Source organism: Cryptomeria japonica, chromosome 3, assembly GCF_030272615.1.
Source record: "Cryptomeria japonica chromosome 3, Sugi_1.0, whole genome shotgun sequence".
Taxonomy (NCBI): Eukaryota; Viridiplantae; Streptophyta; class Pinopsida; order Cupressales; family Cupressaceae; genus Cryptomeria; species Cryptomeria japonica.
The window spans coordinates 826,168,543-826,178,608 of record NC_081407.1 but is presented as its reverse complement, the minus strand read 5'-3'; the positions used below and the strand labels follow the sequence as shown (position 1 = coordinate 826,178,608).

At 35.1% G+C, this 10,066-nt stretch overlaps 1 protein-coding gene across 19 annotated transcripts in view; it reads right to left on the bottom strand.

Moving 5' to 3' along the window:
• The window catches only part of LOC131054791 (uncharacterized), a 111,660-nt gene that overhangs the window by 37,088 nt on the left and 64,506 nt on the right, over positions 1 to 10,066 (bottom strand). For 10 of the 19 annotated variants that reach the window (XR_009108044.2, XR_009108047.2, XR_009108048.2 and 7 more), the window contains 2 exons: positions 662 to 726; positions 315 to 444 (listed from right to left, as the gene is read on the bottom strand). The exons of 1 other annotated variant lie outside the window; for it this stretch is intronic. The gene's annotated coding sequence lies outside the window, so the exon portion shown is untranslated. Of the gene's footprint in view, positions 1 to 314; positions 477 to 661; positions 727 to 10,066 lie in introns of all 19 variants that reach the window. 8 more of the 19 variants (XR_009108054.2, XR_009108051.2, XR_009108050.2 and 5 more) reach the window with 3 other exon arrangements.

The following is a 10,066-nucleotide window of genomic DNA, read 5'->3' as shown; positions in this document are numbered from 1 at the left end:
TTTCAACAGGATAATTTTAAAAATGGTTTGAAGCTACCGAATTCTTGTAGGACTGATTACCCTAGTTACCCTAGCCTAGGCCAATCTTGTACGCTTTATAGTAAAGGTTTTTTATAATGCATGGATTCAATTAAATATATATTTTATTCAACAGATCTCTTTATGATATGAGATTTAATAGATCATATAGACGAGAGTTTTCACATAATGTTTCACAAAACCCTAATTTCATATTAAAAATTAATGCACAAAAAAATTTCTGATCTACGTCTGAGAAAGTTGAAAAGAAAGAGAAAAAGACAATTATCAAAAACCTTATATTCAGTAATCCAACCACCACGCAGCCACTCAGGGATCTCGTCCACAACTCTCCTCCTCGCACCTTCCATCTCTCGCAAGCACTGCTCTCTATTTTAAGTCAAATTTCCGTGGCTTTGGTGGCTACTTTTCGACCACAACAATACCCCGACAAAATTCTTTTATTAAGATGCAGAGAAAATAATTTAAAGTTTTTCAGTTAGAGAAATCTAATGCAGAATGCTTTCAAAACCTATCGTTCCCTTCTCCTTTCCGCATGGCATTAAGATGAGTTAGCATATGAGCTTTATATTACAATGATTTTTGAAAAAAATAAATTAAATGCATTAACTATAATACTAACTTCTATTGACTTCCATCTTCCATGTAGTAGACACACTTCCATTGCTTGTGCTCTCCACCTTACCGCTGCAAGAAACAAAAGAATCAAAAAATTATATGGAAAAAGGTAAAAATAAAGTAAAATAAAATCATTGTAATGTGAAAAGAAAGAAAAAAAATAATCCAAAACTAAAAGATTCATTCATTAACCTGTATGCTTTCCTAGATCTATTGAAGTTTTTCATTGTCATAGTCCTACAACATAAAATTTCTGAACACACTTTTTGGGCCTAACCAACAAGTTGGCACCTCTTAGGCCATTCAAACAAGTGAAGACCATGAGGTAGATGAGGAAACATTAGGAAAAATTGATGGGTGGAGTAAAATAAATAGTTGAATGGCTAAATTGAAATTACTCAAAAGTAGATAGTGGGAAGGTAGACAAAAAAAATGATTTGAAACAAGCTATCCAATAGCTAAGAAGGGTAGGGAAGAGAAATATTGTTTTTTTTTAAGGTGAATCAATAGTTTCAATTTTTACAGAGTTGCCTATCTTTGATCCAATGGTTACATGGGTAGTTAAGATTACCAAGGAGTTGTTTCTATAATTTTCAACTAAATTATTCTCTGTTGCAAATATGTGATCCAATAGTTAAGAATTGTAAGTAAGAGAAATATTATTTTGTTTTAAGAAAAATCAATAATTTGAATTTTCAAAGATTTTCTTATTTTATGATTGAATGGTTACATAGGATAATTAAAATCTTCAAGATTTTTTTTTTTAATAATTTTCCACTAAACTTATGACTTGTGGAAAATAGGTGGTCCAATAGTTAAGAAGGGTAGGTATGCCAAAAACTATTTAATTTGTAATGCAAGTCAATTGTTTCAATTTTCAAAGATTTTCTTATTTGTGATCCAATAATTTTCAAAAAGTTGCTCCTATAATTTTACTCTAAACTTATGCCTTATGGAAAAATAAGTGATCCAATGGTTAAGAAGGGTATGCAAGAGAAATATAGTTTAAGATTTCTAAGGAGTTGTTTCTATAATTTCCCACCAAACTTGTGCCCCATGGAAAATAAGTGATCTAATAGTTAAGAAGGGTAGGTGAGAGAATTTTCCTTTTTGTTTTGTTTTTAAAAGCAAATTAATAGTTTTGATTTTCAAAGATATGCTTATCATGTGATCCAATGGTTACACAGGATAGTTAAAACTTTCAAGAAGTTGTTTCTATAATTTTTTACTAAACTTATATCATGTGGCAAATAAGTGATCCAATGGTTAAGAAGGGTAGGTAAGAGAAATATTATTTTATTTTTAAGCTAAATCAATAGTTCCAAATTTTAAAGAGCTACCTATTTCATGATCTAATGGCTACATAGGGTTTCTTGTTTCTAAACTTTTTCACTAAACTTATGCCTCGTGGAAAATAAGTGACCCATGATTACCTATATATATATATATATATATATATATATATATATATATATATATATATATATATTCAAGGGTCTATACTATGCCACAAATTATATAGATATAGTTAACATTATTGTATTTGTTATCATATAATTGTTCAATCAAAACACAAGTATAGATATCTTAAATAAATTTATATGAAAGAGGTAGAAATATATTACTTTCATTTTTCATATTAGATTTACTACAAATATTAGATAAGTATCTTGAGGTTGATATCTTTATAGCATAACTTAGATAGATGTATTTAATATATTCATACAATTTTATTGTATATTTTTAGTTAAAAAAAAGAATGCTTGACATTTACATGATTATCAATTTTATAATAACTATGTTTTATCCACTCATTCTATTGCCCTATTCATACCATTATAAATATTGTTATTAACCTAAACATTGACATGAATAAAATTATTTTATTAATCTAAAAAAATATTAAAATTTAGAATAACATAAGTATTTAGAGTTAGAATACTTAAATGATATGGGAACTTCCATATCTTCCCATTCAATTTTGGGAGCTGGTCTGTCTCAAGGCCATTGGGAATGGTCTTGGTGGGTATCATTGCTCCTCCATTGAAACCATCAACTATCAAAATTCAATGTGTGCTCATGTCTCTGTGGAAATAGACCTAGACAAGGGCCTTCCAACTGAGATTTTACTAAAGGTGGGCACCAAATGTAGGAAACAGCTAGTGGATTTTGAGAAAATACCTTTTAGATGTGGGGTCTGCTTTTAAACAAAAACATTCCACATCCCACTACCAAAAAAAACCTCACTCTAGGAGCTCCCATGTCTCCCATGTCTCTAGTAAGCCGACATGGTGGATTGGTGTTGAAGCTCAATATTACATCATGCTTCCTAATTCTAGCAATCTGTCAACTCGATCTCATGTTTCTTCAAAGGTCAAGGTTTTCCATACTTCTAATGAGTGTCCTTCTCTTTTGAACCCCCAGTTGGAGTAGACACTAGTGGTAAAACCTCTTTGTTCAGTGGTTGATTCAGTTCAAAGGAACGTAGAGCCAAGGAATCCCCCTGAGTGTTTGGATATTGTAGGAAAAAAGGGTGGGGCAGACTATCTTGTTGGAGAAGGAAACAACCGAGATAGTCATGGATGGACTAAGGTGAAGACGAGGAAGCATATCACATCGAATTAGAAATCTTTTTGTTCTTCCAAAAAAGAGAAAAATGAATCATCTTAGTTTGTATTGTATCCCTTCAAGCTGATCCGTTGTTGCTAGGTGTAAGCATAGAAGTTTAGTGTGGTCTAGTTTGTTGCATTCTATTAAGGGGATGATTTGGCCCATGTGGGTTTAAGCTATGAACCGCAAGAGGTCTGATGATGACATGTATAATTCAGTGGGTTTAGGCCATGATCTTAATATTTTGTAATTACCTTTGAATATCAATAAAAATTAAACTTTTATGGATAAAAAAACTATTCATATAGTTTAGTTTCAATATTTATAAGAGGGTCAGTGTGCTTTGACTATAGAAAAATAAATGAAAATAATTTTTCTCAAGTTATTGAATGTAATTAGATCATTACAACATGGACAAATTAATTGATAATATTGACTAACAGTAATTGAAAACACAAAATATAATATAAAATAAATGTACATAACATGAGAAGTGGTGAGTTCATAAGGAAAGAAGAAAATATATAGATTTGATAGGTCTTCATTAAGAATAGTTGATATCAAATCAAAAGTTCCATTAAAATCATAAGTCTCTATTATATTTATGTAGGAAAAAACAATTTTGGATAATCTCTTCATTTAAACATCTGATTCTTTCTTGAATGGTAGATATTTTTGTGAAGATGTTTTTAAATGAGACTGAGTTCCATTCCTTGATCTTTCTTTTAATCCGTTGCATTTTCTTGTAAAACTGATACATTTGAGAACTAGGAAAGAAGGGGGCATCCAACCTCCATTCCTGAAGTTTTGGAAGAAAGGAGAGGTCCCTAAACACAATTTGTTGAAACCTAAAAGTATTGGGGAGCCTCCTTTGATTAAGCAGCCCAACAAATTCTAATTTCAAATGGAAATGATCTGAGCCTGTGAGGGGAAGAATATTGGCTTTTGGTTGGCCAAAGAAAGAAGACCACATAAGATTGATGAAAAATCTATCGAGTCTTTCAACAATAGTTTGAACACCTTTCCTTCTATTTGACCATGTCATGGATCCATTCTCTGGGATACAATCCTTAAGACCATTTGCTACTACAAACTCATTAAAATTTTGCATGACTTTTAAGGGAGGAATGATACCTCTTGTTTTATCCTGGAGAGATAAAATGGCATTAAAATCCCCTGCAACTATGAAGGGATCATCTGAGATATTAGAAATAGATAGGGAAATGTTATACCATAGGAGTTTCTTACCCATGGTTGGGTTTGGAGCATAAACCAATATAACATGGTAGAAAGAGGTCAACAAAGAGACCTTAACATGAATACAATTTGTTTTGATATTAACAATGTCAAAATTCAATATGTTGGGTTTCCATATGACTGCAAGCCCGCCAGATGCTCCAATAGATTGGGAGGCTACATGTTTCCATTTTGTCCAATTTATAATGTGTTGGAGATCTAATTTTTCAACAAACTTTGTTTCTTGCAATAATATCAAATGAGCTTTATCCATCTCCAATTGAGACTTGATGAGGCGATGTTTGTTAGGGGCATTCAACAAAGGAGGTCTGATTCTCTGCAAGCCTGGCCCATTCGTACCCATCTTGCATCTCAACAAACATGGTCGCTCTGCCATCTTTGAGGAATTGTAGGAGCTTGTTTCTGTCGATGTTCATCAGAAAGCAAATCTGCACAACAAGTTTGTAATGTGAGAGTTTTTTAAAAAACTCAGTACGTTCCCTTGTAATACCTTGGAACTTCTCCTCATTCCTAAGTTTCCAAATAAACCAGAGAATGTAAGAAGATAGAATTTGCCAAACTAGATTAGTATCCTTCCTCTGTCCTTGAATAAAACCAGTAACTATATAAAGAGTGTAAACATATTCTCTAATAGAAATTCCAAACAGTAACCAAATTTCTCTAGAAAAAGGGCAGTCAAAGAAAATGTGGTGCACGGTCTCAAGTTTTCTATAGACATAACATCGATCATATGCAACAGATTTATTCCCAATAGGTAGTCTGTCCAATATAAGTTGCCATCTCAAGCATTAGACCTTAGTGGGGATGGGGAACTGCCAAAGCTTCTCAAAGTTTTTTTGCCAAGTGTGGGGGGTATGGTTAATGTACCACAGAGTGTTGATATATTCAATCACCAAGGTATCACTATTGAGCAGGGTATAGATAGACTTGGCTTTGATCTTGGGGAGGGTGGAGCCATCCTTCCATAGGAATGTAAGGTACCTATGGGCGTCTACTTGGGTGTTCCTAGGGATATTAAAGGGAGTGCATGCATTTTTAATCATGTTGTAGGTCTTCTTATGTGATGTAGGGAGATCATACTTAGTGTTAAGAGCCTCCCAGCCTATAAGGTCATCATGTTCTAGAATATCCATAATATACTTGATTCCTTTATTATGCCAGTGCTTAGCAGAGCAACCTTGGGTTAAAACAAGGGGTTTGGAGTTACGATGTAGGTTCCACCATATTGACCTTTCACCATGGAGGGTATTGTCATAGTTAATGCTTGAGTTGTTAATACGACCACGCACATGCTCCCAAGCTTTCCAGATGGATTTAAACACCTAGGTGCCTTGGACACATAGGGAAACTGCCTGCAATTAAATCACTGAATGGGAGGGCTTTCCAAGTTTTGACTGTTTTGGGAACACCATTTTGTATGTTGCTTCTGATGAGGATTTTCCAAGGTTCTTGTCCTTCCAATGAGTGAAATATCCATTTGGCTGCGAGGGAGATACCTTGCAGCCTAAGATCTTTGAGGCCCAGCCCACCAAGTTTTTTTTCTAAGTGGCACCAGGTCCACTTGACCGCGTGATCTTTTCTTTTACCCTTGCCATCAGACCATAGGAATCATCTAATTTTTGGATTTTGAAGACTTGGTAGTTGTTGAACATCCACACCGAGGAGTAGTATCTGCTGTAAGAAGATACGATTTTTTGGTAGACTTGAATCCTCACAACAAGGGAGAGGACCCTATTCTCCCACTTGTTGAGTTTACTGTCTATTTTTCCCTTGACCCAACCCCACATGTCTTTAAGAGAGGGAGATATAGAAAACGGGATACCAAGGTAACGGACTAATTTATTTGGTCCTCCCCAAGCATATCCAAACTGATGAAGCCAGTCTAGAGGATTAGCTTTCCACCCAAGTAGAATGGATTTGGTGCTAGTCATCTGGGCTCTAGATGCTCTACCAAAGATGTCCAGTTTTTTATTAAGGGAATCAATATTGTGCCTTGAGAGCTTCAGGAATAGCAAGGTATCATCAGCAAACTGGATGTTGATCAGTTCAGAGGTGTCCGACATAGTAATGCCTTGGACACGGGGGATAGGGTGTCATCTCTAAGGAGATAGTATAGGGCATCTCATGCAATGACAAACAGAGCAAGGGCAAGGGGGCAGCCCTGTCTAATTGATCTAGACAGAGGAATAGGCTGGGAGACGGTCCCATTGACTTCGATCAGGGCGGACGCGTCCTTGAGGAGGATCCAAACATAATCATAGAACATGCTAGGGAAGCCAAAGGTGGAGAGCATCATGAGGATGAAGTCCCATTCCACCCTATCATAAGCTTTCTCAAAGTCGACAAGGAACATGGTGGTGTCTTGGTTCGAGGTTGTGGCCCATTCCATAGATTTCCAACTGATTACAAGATTCTCCAAGATGTATCTGCCTTTAATGAATCTTGTTTGGGTAGATCAGATGAATTTGGGAAGGATCTTCTCAAGGCGAGAGGCTAAGGCTTTGGCTAGGATTTTGTAGGAAACATTGAGGAGGGTGATTGGCCTCCAATTTTTAATTAGGGCTTTGTCCCCCTCTTTTGGAATAAACTTAATAATACCCCTATTTATAAACTCCCCCAGGGTGCCAGTGTCAAGGGCTTCATTGTAGATATCATAGAGGTCATTAGAGATCCAGTCAATGTTTGTTTTGTATAATTCAGTAGGCAGTCCATTAGATATCCGAATTGTTTTGCCAAATAGATCCATTAATTGGGGAAGAAAGTGCCACAGAAAGGGAGGGAAATCTTTGAGGATGACCCACCTAGGAGAGGATAGTGCGAGGACTTCCTCATTAACTGCCTCCAGAGACCAGGCTAGGGCTCGAAAGGAGGTATTCCCAACCATCCAGTACTGGCATTTAAGTGCTTCCAGTTGGGATTCATGCGAGTTAAAGAAAATGAGAAAAAGACCTCTCTGTATTTGTCTACAGAACATGATTTTAAGCCCTAATTTAAGATTCCATAGATTATGAAACCAATCATCTACAAATTTCCTAGGTGGGCATTTTTGAGCATCAACACAGGCAAAAAAAATAGCAGTGTCACATAACCTAAGCTTTTTCGAGGCAATTTCATTCAACATTTCAATATTTGGCGAAATGCAGAAGGAGTTTGAGGTATTGCAAGGGGACCTACTGTCCTTACTGGATCCTTCGTCTACAGGAGCCTTAAGGAATTGTGCCGACAAGTGGACTCCATTCGCAAGCGGGGCGACGATCTCAGCAAAAGTCTTTTTTAGGGTTGGGTTTATCTGCGGTGTGGGTTTAGAGCTATTAATGGTATCTCCGTCTAACTCTGGCTCCATTGGAGACCAAGGTTAGGGTCGCACGAGATGAGCAAATGGGTGGAGTTGATTGTATTAATTGTTGCAGAGTAGAGTAATTAAAACACAGAGCATGTAAAGAAAGTGGGCAAGGTAAGCAGTAAAAACCGGGTGGAGGAGCTTAACTCCTCCACTTAGATGTTGAGGTACCCACGTCAGCGCCTGAGTGCCTCGATGCTGCTTCCACCTTTAGGGAGAGATCACGGTCGAAAACACCGAAAAAACGCAAACCATCGAAACATATTCATCTTCTTTATCTTTAATGTAATTTCTATTCACATTTATATGCCTTCATGCATTCATGTTATACACGTTTCTCTATTTCTTTAATAAAACCCCTTTAATATCCCGTCCTACCACTTACCATTTCCCATTTACCACTCTTCTTCCCTATACCACTCATATTGCATTATCCCATATTCATCCCACAACATGAACTCGCCAGGAGAAAATCTATTTAAACAAGCCCCCCTCTCTTATTTGAGCATCTCATCTTTATACGTCGAACTTATGTCAATTTGCATTCTTCACCATCTTTGCATTTTGAGCACTCATCCACAACTTTTGCATTCAAAATTCATTGCTTGCATCTTTTGAGATCTTCCATGCACTCTTGCATTTCATTTTCTTGATCAATCACACATCTTTATTTTAAAATTATCTCCATTCACCATAGCCTCTTGTGCACAATGCTCTGAGAGCGAAATCTTAAAAATACAAGACCTTGGTTGATAGGAGAGAAATGGAGGCAAATTCCTGTTAATGCATGTGTGGTTCTTTGTTTATTTTTGTTTTGCATGAGTGTTTCTCTTGCAGGTACTTCATTGTTGGATGTTGGAAGATTGAATCTCATATTCAATCCATTTCCTCCATCTACAATTGGCACGCTCGGTGGGACAACCTTGTCCTTTCATAAATTTGGATTTTGATTAATAGAAGGCTTTTGGTTACACTTGCAGACTGTTATTATCGTTTCATATTTTTTCATTGTAGGTTATTGTATCCTCTATTTGCATTATCTCATACCATTTAATCTCTAGTTCATTTTCCTTTGGTTAGCAGCTACACATGTTTAGCAGTTTATGTTTACTGGTCCTTTTCAACTGCGTGGTAACCTTGTTTATGTTCATTCTTTCTAATGTTCATGCACCTTTATCATGGTTACACAATGACTGATTTGTTAAACAATCACGTCTTGTCTACCATATTTTTCACAGAGTCTCTTTGAGGCCTTATGTCAGACAGTCTGTGTACCTTATGTATGCTCCCATATTTAGTATTTTATTTGCCAAAAACTTTGCAATCACTAATTGATAAAACATTTATATATTTTTGTGCTTATCGTCCAAGATTCAGATTTTGTCAAGGGAGGATTTTTCACAGCCCATGTAGATTGTTTCCGCCCACGTGGGCCCTTCCCTTCCTTACTTAAGGCTTTCCTTAACTTTAGTTTAGTTTTTTTATTTATAGTTTATTCTTTAGTTTTTAATTTTTAATTTAGCTTTTTTCTTAATTTTTTTTAAAGTTTAGTTTAAAATTTAGATTTTTTCAAGTCTGTTTTTTAGTTTTTAGTTAGAATTTAATTTTTTTTTAATAGTTTTAGATTTTTAAAATTAGTAATTAATGATTAGCTTAAATTAGATTTTAATTAGTTATATTTAGATTTTTAAAATGAGATTTTTAATATGACATTTTAAAATTGATTATATTTTTTGTTAATTAGATTAAAAAAAAAATTCGATTAGTTTTTAACCTTTTTATTAGAGTAGATTTTATTTTTAATTTAGATTTTAATTTAGTTAATTAGATCAAATAATTTTTTTTATTAGTTAGACTTTTAGCTTAAACTTTTCTTTAATTGGGTTGAATTAATTATAGGGTTGGATTTGTTAACTTTGTTTCAAATATTGGAGGCTAATCTTTTCAACTTTTGTCTTGTGTAAGGCATCCATTTTCGTGTGACGAAGATCATATCTTGAAACTACTGACATTGTTTGGTGCAGGATGTCTGTCAAAGAACTTGTGATTTGTAACAGATTGTCTGATTTTTTAGCTTAAATCACACTTTGAATTGGTGATTTAAAATTAACCAATGTCTTTTGTGTCTTGAGCAATAGGTTCTTTCTTTTTTCCCCTTTTACAGGGCCTGCCTCCCGAGAAGCCCTTAAGGCTCGGTGAGAG